General features: G+C 49.4%; 1 pseudogene; it reads right to left on the bottom strand.

The window, feature by feature from the left end:
* The window catches only part of LOC107531487 (ribosome biogenesis protein NOP53 pseudogene), a 136,016-nt pseudogene that overhangs the window by 33,625 nt on the left and 80,478 nt on the right, over positions 1–21,913 (bottom strand).

Genomic DNA, 21,913 nt, shown 5'->3' with positions numbered 1-21,913 from the left:
TGGAGGAGATCAAATGAGAGAATGCAGGGGAAAACGTCTTATGCTATAAAAGACTCTGACAAATGCTTATTATTTCGTCCTGTTCTTCTCCCGGAATTTATCAAACACTTTATGGGCCCTGGAGGTATCTTTGCCTCCATTCTGTGTGGCTTTCTCTGGCCCACAACTCTCCTCTCCTCTCCTGCTGTACTTTAGGGGAGGCAGGGTGGCGCAAAGGTTAAGGAGGGGTTGGAGCAGGCTGGTCCAGGTTTGAATCCTGGTCCCACCTCTTCCTAGAGTCGTGACCCAGGGCAAGTCACGCAGGCTCTTGTGCCCTTCAGCTTTCTCCTCTGTACAATGGGTATAATCATCGAACTTAACTCATAAGGTTGATGTGAGGACTAAAGAGATAATCTGTGCTAAATTCTTAGGACTGTGCCTACTAAGCATTTAAGACTTGTCTGCAGTATTGTCTTGGTTTTTCTCTGGTCGATGGGACTACCCTTCGGCTCTTTGAGTGGCAGGACCAACGGAAGAGACTCCAGGCAGTTTTCACAGACCTCCTATCTCCACCCTAGGGAAGGGGTAGATCGAGAAGCAGATCGGTGTTCATTTCATTCAGCAAGCAGGGCTTCAGGGCCTATCCTGTGCCAGGCGTCCTGGAGCAGCAGGGTGACTAAGTTATAGTCCGCATCAGTGGGGAGCTCACCCTGCGGTGAGGAAGATATGTATTCATTTGTTAATTCAGCTGGTCAGTTCTCACCCATTTTCCAGGGTCTCCCGGTGCAGGTTCTGTGTTGGGTTCTAGGGCACAGGGCTGGGGCAAGACAGGGAGCCAAAGAAGCAGAGGTCTGACCAGGGTCCCTTGAGGCTTTTGCCTCTCCTAGATATGTCTTCCAACCTCCTGTCACTTGGCCTCAGTCTCCCCATCTAGACATCAAGGGGTTGCTCGAGCTGGTCCCTAAGCACCTGGCCCATACCGACACTTCAGATTTCTGAGCCAGGATGGACAAATGCTGAGTGACACCCCGGTCCCTGCTCCCGGCCCACGTGTTCACTTGGGGCTCCTGCATCGACCGGCTCAGAGCTCATTAGCAGCCACACAGCCATTGCCGCATGTCACAGGCTCTTAAAGTCTCCATTACCAAGGGCCCTTACTCCTTTGTATTTTTAGCCTGCATCTGGAAGAGACGACTGGCGTCTCCTGCAGTTATACATGTCAGGTTCAGCGGTTCCGACAAATCCTCAGGCCTCTGGGCACCTGGAGGTGGGGGCCCGCAGATCTGCTCCTGGAAAAGAAGCTGGTGGGACATGTGAGGACCAGGGGTGGGGCCAGGAGTCCTCCCCTCCCCTCCAACCCCCCAACTGTGGGGTACCACCTCCCAGGTATGACAGATTGGAGGGGCCCTCACATCTCCAGGTTGCTTTGGGACCTAGGGGACAAACAGTTCTTTAGATGACACTGGTGTGAGGGTGGTGATGACAGCTTAGGAACAAAACCCATGTCAATTAGACATCCCGGAGGACCAGCCGCCAGCTCTGGCTGCAGAGAGGTAGAACCAAGCACAGAGAAGTCACCTAGTAGTGTGTTGCATTCAGCACGGTCCGAGCAGGTTTCTGCTGGCCTTTGGGAGACAGAGCAAGCGCCAGAAGTCAGCCCAGCGTGGGTCCCTCTTGCATTGGGTAAGAACTGCATTCACAGACCCTGGAATGCTCGAAGGAGGGCTCTGAGATTAGTGTCGCCTGGTGGGGTCATCAGAAAAGGAGAGACAGGCCACAGCTTGCCTGGGTGGAGTGTGGAAGGGAGTAGGCAGGGTGTGCCCAGGTCAGAAGCTCCAGAGCCTGGACTTCCAGGAAGAAAAGCAGCCTCCATCAGGGATAGTTTAACTGCTCCCTTTCCCCATGATCATGTAGCCTAAGACTTGCTAATAAAATAAATAATAAAGAACAGTTTCTACTCTGTTACTCTGAGCCAAAGAGTGTCCTAAGTGCTCTCCTTGCATTTCCTGATTATCTTTTTGATTCTCCACATTACGGCAGGAACTATTCCGATTACTCCCATCTTGTAGACCAGGAGAGTGAGCTAGCGGAGGCGAAGCAACTCACCCAAGTTCCCGCTGCTGGTCAGGGCCTGACAGACGCAGAGCCAGCCCAGGCCCAGGCTCCGGTCTCGCCTCCACTCTGTGTTCCTGGGCCTCCAGGTGCGGGTGGGAACAAGCTAAGTTCCCACTCAATGTGAGGTATCAGAAGGTTCTGGTGGGGCTGCCGGACTGTGGTTCTGACAAATCCCAATCTTCCTCTGGGCCTCCTTGAGGCGCTGGGCTGAGGTGGGGATGGATGGATCAATGCCACGTCCTACATCAGCTCTGAGCTCCCATCTAACTCTGAGCAGATGATTAACAATAGCAACAATAATATCAGCAAACGTTCACGGAGCATTTACTCTGGGGCAGGCACGTGACGTGTGCTGTTCCACTGAATCCTCCTACCTCCCTTGTGAGGTATTATCCTTAAACAGTTGAGGGAGTGAAGCTCAGAAAGGCTGAGAAACCCGCCGAAAGCCAAACAGCTAATAAGAGGTGGGCTGGAATTTGAAATGGGGTCTGCTCTAACCATTCCTCTATTCTGCCTTCTGTGGGTTCAGTCCAGGGATGCATAAATGTTTTGAGAAGGAGGGGCTTTAGGTGCCCTTTGTCAGAGCTGGAGGCAGGAGCGGGGCAGCAATGGAAGACATAAGGCCCAGGGACCTGGGGATTGCTGAGCTTTGCCACCATCTATGAATTCACTAAATATTGGGTGTTGGGCACCATTCCAGGGCAGGGCTGCCATACATAGTTGTGCAACACCCAACCCTCTGGACACGTTTACTTGACACTTACTGGGTGCTGGGTGGTGGGAATGCCACGGTAAGCAAGACTACCTGGTCCCTAACCTCAGGGAAGATGGTATCCATAGGGGTGATAGTCTGATGAATCAGGAATTACCTCACAGTGTGACCAGTGTGGTGATAGGGGAGGAGTGGGGCTGTGAGAGCTTTCAGGAGAAGCCCCAAGACTACATTTGGTAAGTCAAAGAAAACTTCCTGGAAGAAGTGACTTCTAAACCAAGACCTGAATGATAAATCAGAATGGCCCACTTGTGGGGGAAAGAGTGTTACAGGCAGAAGGAAGAGCACAAGTGACAAATTACAATACAAGGTGGTACAGGCTATAATATTAATGCAAACAAAGAGCATTGGGAGCCTTTATTCATTCAATCAATCATTTACTCATTAAAGCAAACATTCATTGAAGAGATGGAAACTAGCTAGACCTGGGAGACAGAAAAGTTTCATGCAGGTGATCCTTGAACTGGGCGTTGAAGGATGAGTAAGAGTTTTCTGAGGGGAGAAGAGGGAGAGAGGCATCGGAAGAGAGAAAACCACACGAGCAGAGGCATGCTGTTGGAGATTTTGTGGAATGCTGCCTGCACAAAGTGGAGCCTTAGGATACCTTCCCCAAGCTCCCCGGAGTAGCTCTTTGTCTCTCAGACCTAACCTTGGTATTTATAATTCATTTTTCACCTGGCCTCATCTGAGGTTTAGTGGGGATGTTGGATAGATGCGCGCATGAGTGCAGGAGTAAATGAATGGGTGGAGGAATTAATGCATGCATGAATGAAGGAATATAAGAAAGAATAAATCATAACAGAGAACATACCGTGCTTTCCATGCACCAGACATTGTTCTCAGTGTTTTATTAAATCATTAAATCCTCATGCAATCCTAGGAGGTCGGTATTGTTATTATATGCATTTCACAAATGAGAAAAGTAAGGCAGGCAAGGTTAAGCAATGTACCCAAGGCCACGCAGCTAGGGAGAGTGGGTGCAGGGTTTGAACCGAAGCACCAGGGGATGCTACCAGCTGCATCCCAGGGGCAAACACTGGGAGTTAGGCATTTCCTCATTCAGCCGGACATAGATTTCCTTCCTCACTCCACGGGGATTTCTTGGCTAAGCCTCCCCCAGAAATGTGCTGTCTCCTTGGAGCAGACCTGGGTCGTGGTGGCCAGAGCCAGTCTGGGCACAGCCCTGGCTGTGACGGGAAGTACCTGCGGGCCCTGCCTGGCAGCTGCAAAGTGCAGAGGATGGGCTGCTGCTCCCCGCAGGCAGGTGAGGAAGGGAGCCCTCGGCCTCCTGGCGGGGAGAGCGCCCCAGCACCTGAAGCGCCCCTCTGACCCTGCATAGGAAGCTCCAAGTTTGCCTTTTAGGTTGATTGTATTAGCATTTCCAAAGAGTCCCCCTTCCTGTGAAGTGCATTAAGGATTCACTCTGGCTGGTCTCTCACCTGGGCAGGCTCCTCCTGAAGAGCCTCAGATTTCCCAGGAATCCTCGGAGACATCTTGACATTCTGATTGTCACTGCCAACGTGGGCTGCGGAGGAATTAATTGACATGGATGAAACCCTCAATTTCCAAGGGCTGTGTAATAAAATAAAGGTTATTGTATTATTACAGATTCAACCACTAATGAAAAAAGGCTAAAGGCCGTAATCACAATATGGTAGGCTTAGTGGGGACTTAGCTTGATTTCCACAGGCAACCATCCTGAACTCCAGGGTATAATAATTCTAATAGTTGCTATTTATTGAGAACTTGTAATATGCTAAGCACTTTACTAAATGATCTCTATCTGTTATGTATTCCTGCAACAACCCTGTGAAGGAGATGTTTTCCCCTCCATTTTACAAATGAGGAAACTAAGGCAGGGGGAGGTAAAGTGAACGTGACTAAGGAGTTGGACAGTAGCAACAGACAGCCTTGTGGGTAAAACATTCCATCTTCTGGGGTGGGGGGGAGAATTCAAATACTTGGGCAGGCAGGGTTAAGATATTGGCCAAGTACTGTGTGGGGCCTTCTGGGTGGGAGAGTATGAGGAGGGTTTGTGCACTTTCCAGACTCCGAGCGAGCACTGTTGGCCTTTCCCTCAGACCCCACAAATTCCACCCATCCATGTACCCATCCACCCGTACAAAAGAGATCCACCCAGCCACTCACCTACTCATCATGGATGCACCCATCCACCCATTTAGCTGTCCATCCATTTACTCATCCATTTATTCATCACCCATCCATCAATTCATTTAGTCACATCTTCACGCATTCAGCTATTTATTCAAATCAGGGGTGTCCCTGATTGCCCTTCCCAAGCTCCTGACATGGAGGTAGGCATTGTCCTGCTATGACTAATGTAGCAGGTAGGGGAGAAGCAGGCCAAGGAGACAGGAGATTTAGAATCAGCTCTGTAATTTGTAAAGTCTCTCCAGCCCTCTCATTCCCAGTGCCCCTATATGTATGTAAAGTGGGGGTATTTGCAGTCTATTGTGAACTACAAGCAAGCAAATATGTGGCATGCTTTGGAAATATAAACGTGCTGCACAAATTTCTGTCACAGTCACCATGATCTTCACGAGTGCGGCATGTGCTCTAACCTAAAACAGCCTTAAGTTTGAAAAGTCAGCATCTGTAAAGTGACCCATTTCTGATTTTGTTTTAGAGAAATTCTGTAAAATTTACAAATATGAAATTACTTAAAGTATTCAATTACTCAGTTTTATAATATGCAGATCTATTCCATGTCCTCTTAGGGCTACAGGAAGTATTGGGGGGGTAGGAATTGGAAAGGGCCTTGGTAATAAGGGGTACTTGGTCATGAAGCGCCAGCCTGTCATTTCTGGCTTAATGGATATTGCTCTCCAAGGTCGCTATATATCAGGGTGATTGTTCAAGGCTACTCCCTGTTAGCTATAAGGAGAGGTTATACTATAAGGAAATATGTGCCTAAAAACCCAGGAAAAGATGAACGATAAAACTTCAAGCCCAGCCGGAGCTGTAGTAAATACAGGTCTTATAGACACTGTGTCTGTCAGGCAGCTTAAGTTATGCTACAGTAACAAACAATCCCCAAATCTGCTTATTTCTCCCTTATGTTACATGCCTGTCATGGTCAGCTGAAGATTTGCTCCATGTTTTCTTTCCTCTGGAGCCCAGGCTGACAGAGGAGCCCACTGGGTCTTAAAACTTCCCCTAATTGCCCGGCCGGGCGCGGCTCAGCGGTTGAGCGTCAACCTGGGATCCAGGCGATCGGGGTTCGATTCCCAGTCGGGGCACATGCCCGGTTGTGGGCTTGATCAATGACCCTCTCATCATTGATGTTTCTGTCTCTCTCTCTTCCTCTCCTTTCTCTCTCTGAAATCAATAAAGATATATTTAAAAAAACAAAAAAACTTCCCCTAACCACTGAGCCAAACCGGCCAGGGCTTCCCCTGACATTTTATTGACCAAAGCAAATCACATGACCAAGCCTGACATCAATGGGCAGGAATTGTATTCCTCCTTCAGAAAGAGCACCCTTAAATGTAAGACATGAAACCATAAAAACCCTAGAGGAAAACATAGGCAGCAAAATCTCAGACATCTCTTGTAGCAATATGTTTGCTGATACATCTCCTAGGGCAAGGGAAACTAAGGAGAAAATAAACAAATGGGACTGCATCAAAATGAAAAGCTTCTGCACAAAAGAAACTCACTGTATGGGAGAACATATTTGCCAACAGGATAAAGGGTTAATATCCAAAATACATAAGGAACTCATACAACTTAACAAAAGGAAGACAAACAATCCAATTAAAAAACGGGCAAAGTACCTGAATAGACACTTCTCCAAAGGGAACACACCAATGGCCAAGAGACATATGAAAAAATGCTCAACGTTGCTAATCATCAGGGAGATGCAAATTAAAACCACAATGAGGTATCACCTCACACCTGTCAGAAAGGCTGCCATCAACAAATCAATGAACCCCACGTGCTGGCGAGGGTGTGGAGAAAAGGGAGACCCTGGTACACTGCTGGTGGGAATGCAGACTGGGGCAGCCACTATGGAAAACAGTATAGAGTTTCCTCAAAAGATTAAAAATGGAGCTGCCTTTTGACCCAGTGATCCCACTTCTAGGAATATATCTTAAGGAACCCGAAACACCAATCACAAAGAACTTATGTACCCCTATGTTTATAGCAACGCAATTTACAATAGCTAAGATCTGGAAACAGCCCAAGTGCCCATCAGTAGATGAGTGGATAAAAAAGCTGTGGGACATTCACACCATGGAATACTACGCAGCTGTAAAGAAGAAGGATCTTTTATCCTTTGGCACAGCATGGAGGGAACTGGAAAGTATTATGCTAAGTGAAATAAGCCAGGCGGAGAAAGACAAGCACCATATGATCTCGCTCATATGTGGAATCTAATAAACAAAATAATCTGATGAACAAAATGGATCCAGAGACATAGAAGCATGGAACAGACTGAGGGATCTCAGGGACAGCCACTATTTTGAGCAATAATACAACTTTCCACACATTGCAACTGAACCAGAAGGTAATTTGAACCTCGAAGTGGCTTGGCAGGAGGGACCTCCGAGGAGGAGGTAGGTCAGGCAGCTTCGCTTCCCTGCGCGCCCTCCTCTCCCCCTCACCACCCACTGACTCTCTGTACCTTTTCTATGTCTTGTGGCTTCTGCTTTTCTCTGCCTTGAGGGTCCTGTTTCCTTATGACTTTGGCTTCCCCTTCATGGTCCCTTTGCCTTCTTTGTTCCTTACGGCCATTTACCTTTTGATCTTGCCATGAATTAGCCAGAACTCTTGAGGCTCAGTGCCAGAAACCCAAATCAAAGTAGTTTGAAAAAGAAAAAGAAAGAAAAAAGAAGGAAAGAAGGAAGAGAAAGAGAGAGAGGGAAAGGACTTCAGCGGAGCACAGCTACTGAATCCACTGGGCTTTTATATGAAAAAGAAACAAGCTTGTACCTTAAGTCGCTGCTCTGTGGGTCTCTCTGTTACAGTAGCCAGACCGGTACCTTCATTAATTCCCTTCCCCCTCCTGAACCCATCATTGTGATCGGGAGGTAAAATCTGTTGGGACTCTATCTCTGAATCTGGGGCTGGGACCAGCTCACTTAAACTCTAGGGAGTGAAAGAGGTAGAATGGAAGAGTTCTCCAAGGAAGATGGGGGTGCTATCACCAGAAAAGTGTGAAACGAGTGCTGCACATGCAAATGATAGTCCCTATACTTGCCTGTTTAGATTCCCTGAAGACAAAGTCTGATTGACTCAACTCACCTCTCTCCTCTCACCAGGCCCCAGTAGAGAGGTTCCTGGCCTGTGAGGCACCTATCAGGTTCCTGGTAATGACCTGATCAGCTGTGGCTACAAAGATGGGTCCCCTGCTACTGCCCCTTTGGTAGCCTTGGAGGAGCAGGCAGTGTGATTCACGTGTTTGGGGCCCTCTGCCTGCTTGCTGCAGTGGATGGGTTCGTGAGGAGGCCCGGGGAAACTCATGAAGCAGACGGGGTTCTCCAGGCCTGGCGAATGGACTAGGGAAGGGTAGGGGCCAGCTCTTGTCTCTGTATCTGTGCTCTCTACCCCAGCATCCAACTGTCTGCCTCTGCCAATGGCACAAAGACTCTAGTTGGGTCATCTTCACTGTGCCTAAGGCAAGACAAGTCCTTTAAATTTACTGCAGAGGCTCAGTGGGGATGGACCAGAGAGTTTGTTAACTCCAAACGCCAATAAATGTTGATATATAATGCTATTAAAAATGTATCATTGCTCCGGCGCTTTGCTATAACATCTTTCCTCTTATTTTCCCCCATGTAACATTTACTTTAAAAGGCCCAGCCCAAAGCCAACAACAATGAGACTGCACCTAGCCTCCCAGAACCTCTCAGTTTATGAAACACTTAAAGACTCGACAATTTCCCTTAGCAACGGGGCGGGGGTGGGGGTGGGAAGAGGGGAGTGGGGGAGGAAGCCACTGAGATATTCCACTGTTTTGTAAACTTTGCAAAGTCTGTAGTTCTTGAGGTTGAGGCCTAACTGCATGCTAAATTTGAAATTTTGAAGCTTCAATTGCTTAAAAATATTGTAACTGTTTCTCAAACAGGAAAATTGCATTTAGATTTCCCTCTGTGTTTAACCTCAGACTGACAAGAGGGAGTCTTCAAATTTTCCCAGCAAATGAAAATCGCTTTAGGATTGAGATTGCATATGGCTAGTTCCTACCTCGAGAGAAAGAAAATCTTCAGTAACAAATACAGTCATACATTCTGTGCTGGGCCCAGAATGTGGAGAAATAAATGATCACTTTGTTCTATAATCCATAGCATGAAGGATTTAGGATAGAGACAAGGAAGACATTCTTGAATATGAGGTTCAGTCACATCTGAACTGTTGCTAAGGGAAATTGCAGCATCCTGCACTCAATTTTCTTATGGCCAGCCTCCTGCAAAATTGTATGATCCCTTTGACACCTTCCATGTCAAAATTCCCTTCCTCCCCACTGAGGCTCTAGTGCTTTCAAACTACCTCTTTTCATCAGTCAATCTTATAATTCATTTAAACTAAAGTGTGATTGTTTGCATCTCAATGAGGACCAATGGGAAGAAGGTGGTGCTTTACTCAAAAGAATGAATCAGCCCTGGACATGTAGCTTAGTTGGTCTGAACATCATCCTGATACACCAAGGTTGTGGGTTTAATCCCTGGTCAGGGCACATAAAAGAGTCAACCAATGAATGAATAAATGAGTGGAACAACAAACTGATGTTTTTTTCCCCCCTCTCTTCCTTCCTCTCTCTCTGTCTCTCTCTCTCATCAATAAATTTTAAAAAGATTTTTTTTAAAGGAATGAATCAACATTGGTGAAATTCAAGGCAGAGAGCCTATTAGATGCAGTATTGAATGAGGGTCTTTCTTGTCTACTCATAAAACTGGTTTTACCTGCGATAAATACATCCACTTTCTTTCTCCTTCCCTCTTTCCCTCTCGTCCTTCCATCTATTCAACAAATTTCTCTGGGGTGCCTGCTCTGTTCCATCTCTATGCTCAGTGTCAAAGTCCTGAAGTGGGAACTTCCTTCGACAGAGGGTACCGAGTCCAGGAAAGAATAATCATAATCATATAACTGCAATTACCATTTATTAAGTGAGTGTTTACTGCATACTGGGAACTATGCTGAAATCTTCATGATAACCTTTTTTATAGACAAGAAAACAGAGGCACTGTTTTTTTGTCCAAGGTCACACATATTAAGTGTGGTGCTGCAACATCAACGCAGGTAGTCTGACTTCAGTGTTTTCTGTTCCAGGTGAGATCAAATTAAAAGGAGCATATAGGGTGGCTGGTGGCCTTTGTGGGGACAAAGTCCCTAGGGTGAGCTGTGCTATCTGAAGAGTTGTGTTGAGAGACTGCAAGAAGGGCCAGCCTCTTGCTGACTGTATCTGAGCCCCAGGAAGAGAGTTCCAGTGAGAGGTCCCCTCTCTTCCCCTCCAACCGAAGGGGCCCCTCCCCCCAGTAGCAGACACCAGAAGCTGGCTGTGCCCCAGGCATGGCTCTGGTCAGGAAGAGAGGATCTTTTGTGAGCTGCTGGCCTGGTTTCTGTTAATGCCAATTAGCGTTCCTGCCTCCTTGGAACTGCGGGGTCAGCAGGCTTCTGTGATCTTGGTGGCTAGAGGTTCTGGCCCAGAAATGCTCAGGATGTGGGACGGAAGTCAGAGAGTCTGAGGCAGGGACTGTGTCACTGAATGGAGAGGAAATGGGGTTTCACAGAGGCTTGTGGGGCCCAGCAGCTGCAAGGGCAGGACATTCTGGGGCCAAACAAAGAAGAACAAAGGCGACATGTAGGACTGCCTCCCTACCCCCAAGTCTCACTGTGTCCTGGCTGTGACTTGGGAGACTGGTTCTTGAGAGAGGAAAGGGCAGAGAGTGGGCTCTGACATTCCTGGGCTTGTGGGGCGCAGGGGAGAGTTCTTCTAGGAGCTCCTCTATCTAGGGTTATCCAGGGAGTAGGGTGGAGTACCCTCCTCCATCCTAAAGCAAGCACAGAAAATTAGCCTCAGACTCCCTGGTTGTTCATGATCAGTGGCTGGTGGTTGGACAAACTTGAGTAAATGCTGTCAAGTTAGTAGACTAAATTCTGTGAAGAGCTGGGCAGGGGGCTGCCAAGAAAGACCTGATTGCCCCTTTGTGAGGCTGTGACTGGGCTCCCGGATGGGCATGGCCAAAGGCCTGCCGAGTCCCTGTGGCCTGAGAGATGGCCCCATGTCAGCTTGCCCAGCTTTCTCCTGTTTGCCTGTTCCCCCAAAGTCCCCTCCCTTGCCCTCTGGCCCCTTCATGTTGCCCCCTCGATCTGTCCTTTTTGTCCAAATGTGGGCTGCCTCCTGTCCATCTCTCTCCACAGAGTCTGCGTGGCAGGCCAGCCCTCCAGCAGGGGTGGTCATCTATTCTCACATTTCCTGCCCTCACTTGGGCTGGACCACCTACCATGCTCTGGGTTCCTGCAGGAGGGTTGTCCCCAGTCACTGTAGAGGGAGCAGCCGTAGATGACACCCGGGAGCCAGTCAGAGCTCGTCCCTTCCCTGGCCGCTGTCTCCTGCTCCACCTGCTTGCCCAGCTGCTCTTCAGTGACTCACCCAGGTGCCCCAGGGGAATGGTTTTCCAGAACCCAATCACTGCAGGTTCAAGAAAATCACTTAACCTTCCAAAGTTAGAGCTTGTCCTACTCTTCTCTACTCCCCACTGGGGGCCTTTCTGAGCCACACGTGGAAGGACAGGGAAGGGGTGTCTACAGAAAGAAGGTGCTCAGGCTGAATTTCCCAAGCTCGAACCCCCAGCCCCTCTTCTCTTCCTGGTAATCTCTACTCTCTCTTCTTTAAAAAAAAAAGTTTTTATTGATTTTAGAGAGAGGGGAAAGGAGAGGGATAGAGAGATAGAAACATTGATGAGAGAGAAACATCAATCAGCCACCTCCTTCATGCCCCTACCCCCACCCAGGGGATGGAGCCCGAAACCTGGGCATGTGCCCTGACTGGGAATCAAACTGGTGGCCTCTTGGTTAACGGGTTGATGCTCAGCTGGCCAGGCTCCACTCTCTTCTTAGTGGCTTCTTCAAACTCCATTGACAACCACTACTTCCTGGCCCACATCCCTAGGAAATGACAAGTTCAAGGTTAGAGAGGAGGGCTGCAGGTGATAGAGGTCTTGTATTTGCTCCCCAAGCTTCAGAACCAGCCTTTCTCTGTCCCTGCTGGATGAAAAAAGAAATTATCATTTCTCACAGTACCAAAAAAAAGGAGCTCACCACCTCTCCGTCCTCCCTGGTGGGGACAGGCACTACTGTCCCCTGCAACACCCCCATACCCCCCACCCCCCGTCCTTGCTGAGTCTTTCCTCTCTGTGTGGATGGTCCCTTAGGGGACCTTTGGTGTTAGGGCTGAGAGCTGGGAAGGAGCTGAGAGGCTTCCTCTCTACCCGTTGGCCACCCACCCCCACCCTGTCATTAGTAGCTGACAGGGCTGCTTTGCCAACTAAGGTGTTACTGAAGCTTTCTGCTAGCTTGTCACTTACCTCTCCCAGGGAAGGAGTGGGTGAAGGGACCAGTCATTGCTCTTGACCCTCTCCTTCCAGGAGGTGCTGCTGCTACCCACAGCTTCCCAACTTCTGAGGGAAGAGAAGAGACCTGCCAGGGGCTGCCCCCGTGTTAACATAGTTAGAGATACACAGCACATCCCTGCCTACCCCCAGCTCCTGGAAGCCTGGGTCACAAGACTCTGGAGAAATTGCTCCCTGTACCTGGCAGGAAGAGATTTGACTACCTGAATCTGGAGATCCTCAGCCTGGCATTGCAGGCCTGGGCATCTAGATCTCCCCTCCACACTCCAACTACTCTCATGGGTTTCTCCCTTCAGACTGATCCTGTGAATAGGCCCCTTGGCCTTTACACATGCTGTGTCCTCCCCCCCCCCATCCCTCCCCTCTCCTCTGCTTCCCTCTCCTTTCCTTCTGTCTAGATCTTGTCCACACAGGAGGACCAAGCTCAACTTTCACCTCCCCCAGGGAGCCTCCCTTGACTACTCCAGCTCATAATAAGAGCTCTTTCCTCTGAGCCCTCAGCTCACAAAATAGAACTAAATTCTATAGTATCTTTCATCATATATTAGTCTTGTTTTTCCAATTAGCCTGTCAGTCCCCTGAGGACAGGAGACTATAGATGACCCCTTTATGCCTCTCCCAGTGGACTTAGAAAAGAGTTGAACTTTTTTGAAACTCAGTCATTACTGACCAACCAATTGGAACCCGCTGGACTGTGTTCAGAGCCTGGCAGTTGTGTGTCTATATACTTTTCATGTGCCTGCTTGGTTTACGTTTGTATACACATGTAGAGTGTATGTGTTCATGCATGTGAATATGACTCACATTTTTTACCATGTGTATAAGTGGCTTAATTTATTCAACAAGCATTTATTGAGACCCTGTCACTGGGCACTGTGCCAAGTGCTGGGGACACAGTGATGAGTAAAGAAATAGACTGCTCCAGCCCCTCGGCGCCAGGAGGAGAGGCCATTAAAGAAGCAATAACCATAATGTGAGCTAAGTGTCCTGATGGAGCAGTACATGGTGGGAGCACTCACTTTGGCAGGTCTAGGGAGACAGGTCAGGGAAGGACACATGGAGAAAGGAAAAAATTCACTATGACTTAGAATCTGTTGAAGGTTGAATTGTGTCCCCTCACTAAAAACAAATGTTCAAATCCTAACTCCCTATGAGTGTGGCCTTATTTGGAAATAGAGTCTTTGCTGATGTTATCAAGTTGCAATGAGATTATGATGGATTAGGGCGGACACTTATCCAAAGACTGGTGTCTTTATAAGAGGGAAATTTGGACACAGACATAGGAAGAAGGCCACGTGACTACAGAGGAAGAGATGGGGGTGATGTGTCTACAAGTCGAGGGATGCCAAGTGTTGCAACCGCCAGAAGAGAGAATTATAGAACAGATTCTCTCTCTGAGCCCCCAAAAGGAACCAACCCTGTGGACACCTTGATTTTGGACATCTGGCCTCCAGAACTGCTGAGAGAATAAATTTCTATTGTTATAAGCCACACAAGTTTGTGGTACTTTGTTATGGCAGCCCTGGGGAAGCCCTGACCCAGAGGCTCACTAGGCTAATTAGGCACCCGTCAGATGGGGGAAAGGAAGAAAGAATGGCTCCACCACAGGGAACAGACTATGCGAAGGCATGGAGGAGGGAGAGAGCAAAGCAGAGAAACGAAAGCTCAAAGGGCCAGAATGCTCTAGGAGGTGGGAATGGGAGGTCACATGTCAGAGTGTGTGTGTGTACATATGGTTTGCATGACTGTGATTGTGTGTGCATGAATAGTTTGTGTCTTCATGCATGTGCTTTTTGGAGTTTTGCATGTTTCATCCTGTTATGATTGTGTGTGTCTGCATGCTCTCACATGGTTTGTGTGTGTCTTAATCTCTGTGTGCTTTGCTGTCAGTGCATGAGTGTGGAGGATCTGCAGGTGTGCACTGGGCCCAAAACAGTGGGTTAGTCACAGGAAGTGTGAAGCCAGGCAGAGCCCAGAATCTATAGGGAGATGCTCCTTGGTGCACACTGTGGATGGCAAAACTTGGTCAGACTGTGTCGTGAGTTATCAGGAGCTCAGAGCTTAGACCATGGCAGGGAGAATGATACCTGGGCTGCATTGGTTAGCAAGAGGCATGTGTGAGACAGAACTGCTGGGTCCTTAAGTTTGAGAGCTGAAGGTGGCCTTGGACATAGTTCAGAGGCCTCTTGCCCCCTTAGCCCAGCCCCATTGGCACTGCTCGTGGGGAGTCCCCAAAATTCAGTCCATGAAAGGGCACCCTGTGATTTGGCCAAATTCCCACTTTCCTGGAACACATCTTCTTAGGGAACAGGAGTTGCTGCTGAGGGCAGGAATTGGGAAAGGGTCACCCCTACCCCAAGCATTCCTGATAGGACATGCAAAAGGTTGTGTGCATTTTTCCTGGGGAAAGGGTGCCTGGTTTTCATCACGGGCAGAGGGTCTGTAATTCAGGAGATCTGAGGACCATTTCTTTAGTCTCGGCTGACATTGAGGGTGTTGAGGGTGTGAGGGTGTAAGGGTGTGAGGGTGTGTGCATGGTATGAGCAGGTGTGTGCAAGCATGCGGAACTCCCAACCTGCTTTCTCTCTGAGAATGTGATTGGATCAGGATGTCAAGTGCAGCCCCGGGCCCTGCCAGCTGCTACCATGGTCAGATTGCAGGGGGCTGTCCTTGACGGGGTTGGTGGAACAGACGGAGCCAGTGTTAAGGCCAGGAGGGGAGGGGTGGAGACTGCTGCTTTCAGGAGGAGGCTCGTAACCTAGCTGATCTCCTTGAGATCAGCTACCTGACTAATCAGCCCTTACTTGGCTCACATTTAAGCCTTGGAGGTGCAGCCGGGTGGCCATGTGGGTGCGGATGGGGGCAGAAGTGTGCACAGGGAGAACTGTGAAGGTTCTGTAGGAGGAACTGGTGCTGTTCAGCACCTTGGTCAGTACCCTCTGGGTTCCTGCTGGAAGGGATTTCTCTGCAGTCCCCAGCCCGCCTTATGTTAATCCTCTGGGTTTGGTGGAGATGCTGAGCAAAATGGACCTGAGTGAAAAATTCAGATTATAGTTGGGGGTTTCATTGGGACTATAGAAGTTTCGGAGAAGCTGGATGAACATAGGAGGGCCACTCATGGGTAACTAAGTGCACTGGTCCACAAAAGAACGAGGGGGGAGGATCTTTAAGGACTAGGGGTTGGGAGAGGAGTGGAGGCATGGTGGGGGAGCCCCTGGCTTCAGACTCAGTCAGTGGGAGGAGGGGGAGGAAGTGCCTGTGCTGGGCTTGTCCTTTCTGCCCCTTGCCTCAGGCACTGGGCTGAGCCAACCCAGGCCTTGCCACCCTTGCCCAGACAACACTTTTCCTTCTGTGGGACCCCCACCCCCTTCCTGTGCCTGCCTTCTGCCATCATGAACCCCCACCCTGCCCTCTGCGCCCCCTGTTGTAGCCCACAGGACTTCACTGCTGACGCTGGGTTGGGATCCTCTGGATTCCAGACGGATGGCTCTCTTGCTCCCTCTCTCCCTGCCAAAGAACTTTCTACAAGTAATTAATTAACCTCCTCACCTCCTTTCTGTGGAGCCCAGTGCACAGAGGGCGGGAGAAGTGCCTTGTCCCTTGAGGACAGTCAAGTGGACACATAGCTCCTCAGAGAGCTGTTGGGGGATTCTCTCTCTGAGGGCCCCCCTCCCCACCCTGGAGCTGGCTGCAGTGTAAGCCCTGCTCCAGGAAGAAGTGAGGGTCACCCTCTCTGCTCTCCGCCTTGGCTGAGTTTCCAAATGGTATGACAAAGGCCTTTATCTTGTGCTCCCTCCAGTTGCTTCCACCCTTTTCTCTAATCCCCCCAAGGCAATTTCTGGGGTCAAAGATCAGGCACAAAGGACCTGGGGAGGAATGCAGATGAGCTGAGAGGAGCACAGCCTTGGGTGGCAATGATAACCTTTCCCCTGGACGCTGTGCCTGCCCTATTGGTACAGCAGAGGACATGCACATGCATGGACATGCAAAGTGTCTGACTGCTAATGTGCCCGGCATCCTGGTCACTCCAGGAACAGCATGCAGCCCCTGTGGAGTCCCCTTGTAGCCTGATCTCTTGCATCCCAAGAGGTGGTGCCCACAAGTGCTCTAGGACCCCAGCTAGGCCCTGGGTACACTTAGTGTGTGACAGCTGGGAAGAGATGGGGCCTAGGCTGGGGCTCAGAGGAAAGACAGAGTGGGAGAGACACAATATGGGACATTAACTGTGCACCCGCTGAAACCAAGCCCTGAGCTAAACACACGATGCACGTTAACTCATGTCATCTTTCTGACTCCCCAAGAAATACTTACGGAAACTAAGGCTTATTAATTCAGAAAGGAACTTGGCCCAAGATCCCACAGTGAGTAAGTTGTAAAGTCAGAACTAGACCAAGACTCTTATTCTCTGAGCAAAACTTAAAAATGCAAATCAGAGAGTGTCCCCCCTGCCTAAACCACTCCCATGGCTTCCCAGGGTTTTCAGCATGAGGTCCGTTTCCTTTCCATGGCTGCCAAGACCCCGCACCTCTAACCTCAGCTCCTCCTCACTCACTCTGCCCCTTTCTCTCTTTTTTTTTTTTTAAATACATCTTTATTGATTTCAGAGAGAGGAAAGGAGAGGGAGAGAGAGAGATAGAAACATCAATGATGAGAGAGTCATTGATCGGCTGCAGCCCACAACCTGGGCATGTGCCCTGACCGGGAATCGAACCCTGATCGCCTGGATCCTAGGTCGATGCTTAACCACTGAGCCACGTCCGGCCGTGCACTCTGCGCCTTTCTCTGGCAGACATGCTCATTGTCTTCACAGGGCTCTCACATTTGCTGTTTCCCCGTTTGGAATACTTTCCCTCCAGATCATGGGGGAGGCTCCTGCTCATTCCTCAGGTGAAATGCCACCTCCCTGGAGAGGCTTTCCTGACTATCCAGGCTGTAGTGGCTTTCCTCTACCCCTCTCTATCCCTTCATTCCAATTTCTTTTCTTCTCAGCACTTAACAGCATCTGAAGTTGTTTATTTGTTAACTTGTTTATTGTGTTTTGCCCACTAGAACATAAGATCCTTCAGGGTTTGCATGGTTGTGTTCCCAGGGCCTGGCACTAAGTATGTGCTCAATAAATGTTTGATGGGTGAAAGACCTCAGAAAAGCCTCCCTGGGCCCCAAAGAGGCAGCTAGAGGCATGGGGGCATGCTGGGCCAAGAACTTGGCCACTGGGTTGCTGACCAAATTGAGGCCTGATCACTGAGGCTCTGGGGTTCATAGAAGAGAATTTATCTGTCTGTCCCTGTGGTGATCTGGCCCCCCTTTCCGCACAGGGAGTATGTGCCGGCCGGTTTCCTCAGACTGTGTGAAAGGGACAAGGCTGTCTGGCAAGCCTGGACCCAGAGATGGGTGTCCATGGGCTCCCTGCCTGCTCCCAGCCTTTCTCCACCTTGCGAGAGGTTCAGGGCTGCTGAGGAGCCCACCCTGCCTGCCCCTGGGGGTTGGGGGTTAAAGCAGACACAGCCCATGTGGCCTGTGGGGAGGGAGAGACGCAGCTCAAAGAACCTGATCTTTTGCATTCGCTGACATTCTTGGATGTGGCATTTACAACCTCAGGGTTCTATTCCGAGGAGGCCTTTTGCATTTGATGTAAATATTATGGTGATGAGAGGTGACATGGAGAATACCCTGCAGGAAGTGTAATTCCACCCCTCCCCCAGGCTGGGAGCTTCTGATTGTTATTCAGGGGATTGGTTCCTCCCAGTTCTTGGGTTAACCCAGAAGAGCCCCCTCCACTCCTAGGCAGCAGGATCTGGGAGCAGCACGTTAGCTATTTTTCCAGTTTATGGAGGAGCACTCATCCATCAGTGCGGGAAGCAACAGGGGCAAGTCTGAAGCTGTTGGTGCTGCAGCCATTCTTTGGGGGGTGGTCCCCTCCTGGAGGAGGCTTGAGCAGTTCGCAACTCTAGGGGTGTGGGGTTGGGGGGTCCAAGCCAGTAACCGGCACTGTAGTTCCCAGGAGTCAGCTGCTCTCCCAACCACTTCCCCAGTGACTCCTGGTTCCCACCTATCTCCCAGCAGGGTTTTAACCCTTCATCTATGTGCCTCTCTACTCAGCACTGGGGACCGCCTCCAGCTGCCATGTGGCCCTTGGTGCCATATTTCTACTCTTTTTCTAAACTTCCAGGGAAATGATGTCCAGAATCCCCACATGTGGTCCTGGTGGGGAGCTAGGACTAGAGCAGCTGCCCCCACATGGTTTACAGAACCAAGGAGAGAGATGGCACCCTTACAATGATATCTCTTTGATATACTGTGTGGCCAGAGACAAGAGACTGAACCTCTCTGAGCTTTCGTTTTTCCAATGGGGAAAATAATAGCTATGTCATAAGGTTATGTGAAGATACAAAGAGAGTACACATAGGGCCTCAGCATAGCCCTTGATGTGAAGTGAGTGCTCAGGAAATGCGAGAAACTATTACAAGGTACAGGGGTTTGTGAGGCATAGTGTGAACCAAGGGCCAGATGCCGGCTCGGAAGCCCAGAATTTACAACTACTCTTCCCAGCTGTGCTATGAACCTTATACCCACAGTGACCAGTCATTCAACTAATAAACATTGATTATTTGGATGTGTAATGAGTGTATTTTATTATCATCACAAAGCCAGCATGACCTAGAGCTCAGATTCTGGAATTAGAGAAACAGAGTTCAAGTTCTAGCTTGGCCACTAGACATGGGAGTTTTTTTGCCTTTTTTTCAAACCTTACCCGAGGATATTTTTTTTTCATTGCTTTTCACAGAGAGATGAAGGGGGAGAGAGAGAGAGAGAGAGAGAGAGGAGAGAGAGGAGAGAGAGAGGGAAGGAGAGGGAGAGAGACAGCAACTGATCGCCTCCCGCACATGCCCTGACAGGGGCTGGGGATCGAGCCTGCAACCAATGTATATGCCCTTGGCTGGACTCAAACCCGGGACCCTTCCGTCCACAGGCCTGTGCTCTAACCACTGGGATTTTAAAGTTTTGGTTTCTCTTCATCTGTAAGAAGGGAGTGATCATAGAACCATGTCAGATGTTGTGAAGATTAAGTGGGATAATGTTTGCCATATAGCAAGCCCTTCATGAATATTGCTATAAAAATTATGTGTGGTATAGACAATGGAAAAGACTCCAGATTTGAGATCAGAAGACCAGAGTTTAATCTGCTTCTATCACTTACTTTGCTTCCTTGGGCAAATCACTTCACCATGAAGTTTCTACTTCCTAACCTATAGAAAGGGAGTCAAGTTGCCTAGTTTTAGATTGCCATGAAGAAAGCTTAACATTTAGCATAAGAAGGATGCTCAATATTTATATGATGAATGAACGAATGATGTGGAAAAATTTTAGGCTTGGATTGGCATCACAGGTTTATGACTTAGTTTCTGTGTGGCTGGGGGCAAGTGCCTTCACCTCTCTCAACCTGGGGTTCTCCCAGTATAAAATAATATAACACCTGCCCCCAGCCTTATTGCAGAATAGATAGTAAATATTAAAATGCCTCATACACCGTAGGGTACTGTGCTCATTCTAGTTTAATATTACACTATGCAGAGCCCTGGATGAGGGACTATGAGGGCTCCAAAGGTATGCCAAGTCCTTGGTCCTACCCCTAGAGGAATTGTGAGAGATTTAGGGGCAGAAGGCACAAAGCAGGGGGAAAATGACACAGAGTTCTGCCCATTCATCGATTGAACACGTATTTAAGGAACACTAGGCATGCTTTCCTAGGCCTATTGGAGGTGTATAGGTTATACCTTGAAGGTCAAGGTGAGGCCCTGGATGGACTGTTCTGTGAATAGAGGCCTCAGCAAGCTCGGATGCTATCTATGCTTCTGAGCTCCCGTGTGTGGCAGGCCTCTGGCTCGCTGAGTCACTCTTCTCAGTCACTCTCTGAGAGAGGAATGTGCATGGTCCATTGTAGGGAGAGCATTTGAATCAGCCATTCAGTGAGTGGCCCCCCTCAAAGGTCAGTGGCCTATCTGGCCACTGCAGCTGGCGGCCACAAAAGACCTGCCGAAAATCCAATCTAATGGAGAGGCAAAGGCTCTAGCTGCTCTTCCTGGGAGCAGGAGGGTGAGTTGCAAGGTGATTTCACTGCTGTCTCTATCTCCCCTTAGACCCAGGCTGTCCTCGAGAGCAAAAATAGCAGCTTCAGAGGCAGGAGAGTGTTGTGACATCACCCCCAGGTGCAGCCAGCAAACCCTTCTCCAGCCAGCTGATCCACTTGCGCCTTGGAGACTTGGGCCAAGGTCCTAAGGGATGGCGTTAGTGGCCTCAGGCCCCTTTCGGGCCCCCTGGCTCCCATTCTGGGCTCTGTCTTTGAACAGGAACCCCTCCCCGCTCCGATGTTTACCTACTGGGTGAAGAGGGGCACCCTCAGCAGTGCACTGTGGCTGGCCCGGTGCCCACCTCCACTTCCCCAGGGCTGAGTGCCACAGACCTGCAGGGGCCTGCAGCCTCCCTGGGCCAGAAGCACATAGGCTGGTCTGGAGACGCTGAGGATGGCACCAGGCCTGGAGGCTGAGCTGGGCAGGGGCATTCTGCAGTCCCTGGAAGGTAGAAGGGAGGGAGGGGGGAGGGAGGGAGAGAAGTCTGCAGAGAGAATAGAGGAGTTTGTGCAGAGCTGTGTGTGCTTGTGCACACAAGTGTCAGTGTGTGTGTGTGCACGTGTGTGTCCTGCAGCAGAAGATGGCAGGAATGGGGACTCTACAGCCTCTACTGATTAGAAAGGCTTTGAAATTGATAAATTACTTTGTATTGGGGCAAAATGATTTGACCAGATTTCAAATGTCTCAGAGAAGGGAAGCTTCTCTTGGGCCAAGTATTGATTGCATTTAATAGAGCTGGGACTTTCTCACTTAAAAACAACAAAATAAACATCTAAGAGAAAGCACTAACTCACTTCTCTCTCTCTCCCCTCCCCCTCCTCCTTCTCTCTTCTCTCTAAGAACAGGAAGGGATCTAGAGACCCATCCAAGGCTGGGGGGTGGGGGTGGGGGGGCAGTGCTGATTTCAGGGCCATGGAGTGCCTTTTGGGCAGATTGAAGGTGGGGGCTCAGGAGAACAGGGGGGCCTGGGTTGGTCCCATTCTTCACTGATCGATTTTTGCCAAACAGGGACTGTCGGAGTCTTTGATAAATCACTAACCCAAGTGATGAATGCCCTGAGGCTGGTTGGGGTGGGGGGAGGATGCTAATTTGGGCAGCAGCCCAGGGAAGGAGAAGGGCTGGTGGGCAGAGGGAGCCAGCTGAGTTAAAGCTGAGTTCTAGAGAGTCTATGCAATGCCCTGGATAACTAATCCTAGCCTTTTCTCTCAACAGGGTTTGACTACGGTCATTAACTCAACAGTGCTTCAAAACTCATTTTAAGTCTATCTTTTGTCTGTCTCTTGCTGTTTGTCTCACTGTCTGCCTAGTTATATGGTTTCCAA

The sequence above is a fragment of the Miniopterus natalensis genome, chromosome 4 (assembly GCF_054644295.1).
Source record: "Miniopterus natalensis isolate mMinNat1 chromosome 4, mMinNat1.hap1, whole genome shotgun sequence".
NCBI lineage: Eukaryota > Metazoa > Chordata > Mammalia > Chiroptera > Miniopteridae > Miniopterus > Miniopterus natalensis.
This window is presented reverse-complemented; position numbering and strand designations above follow the sequence as displayed.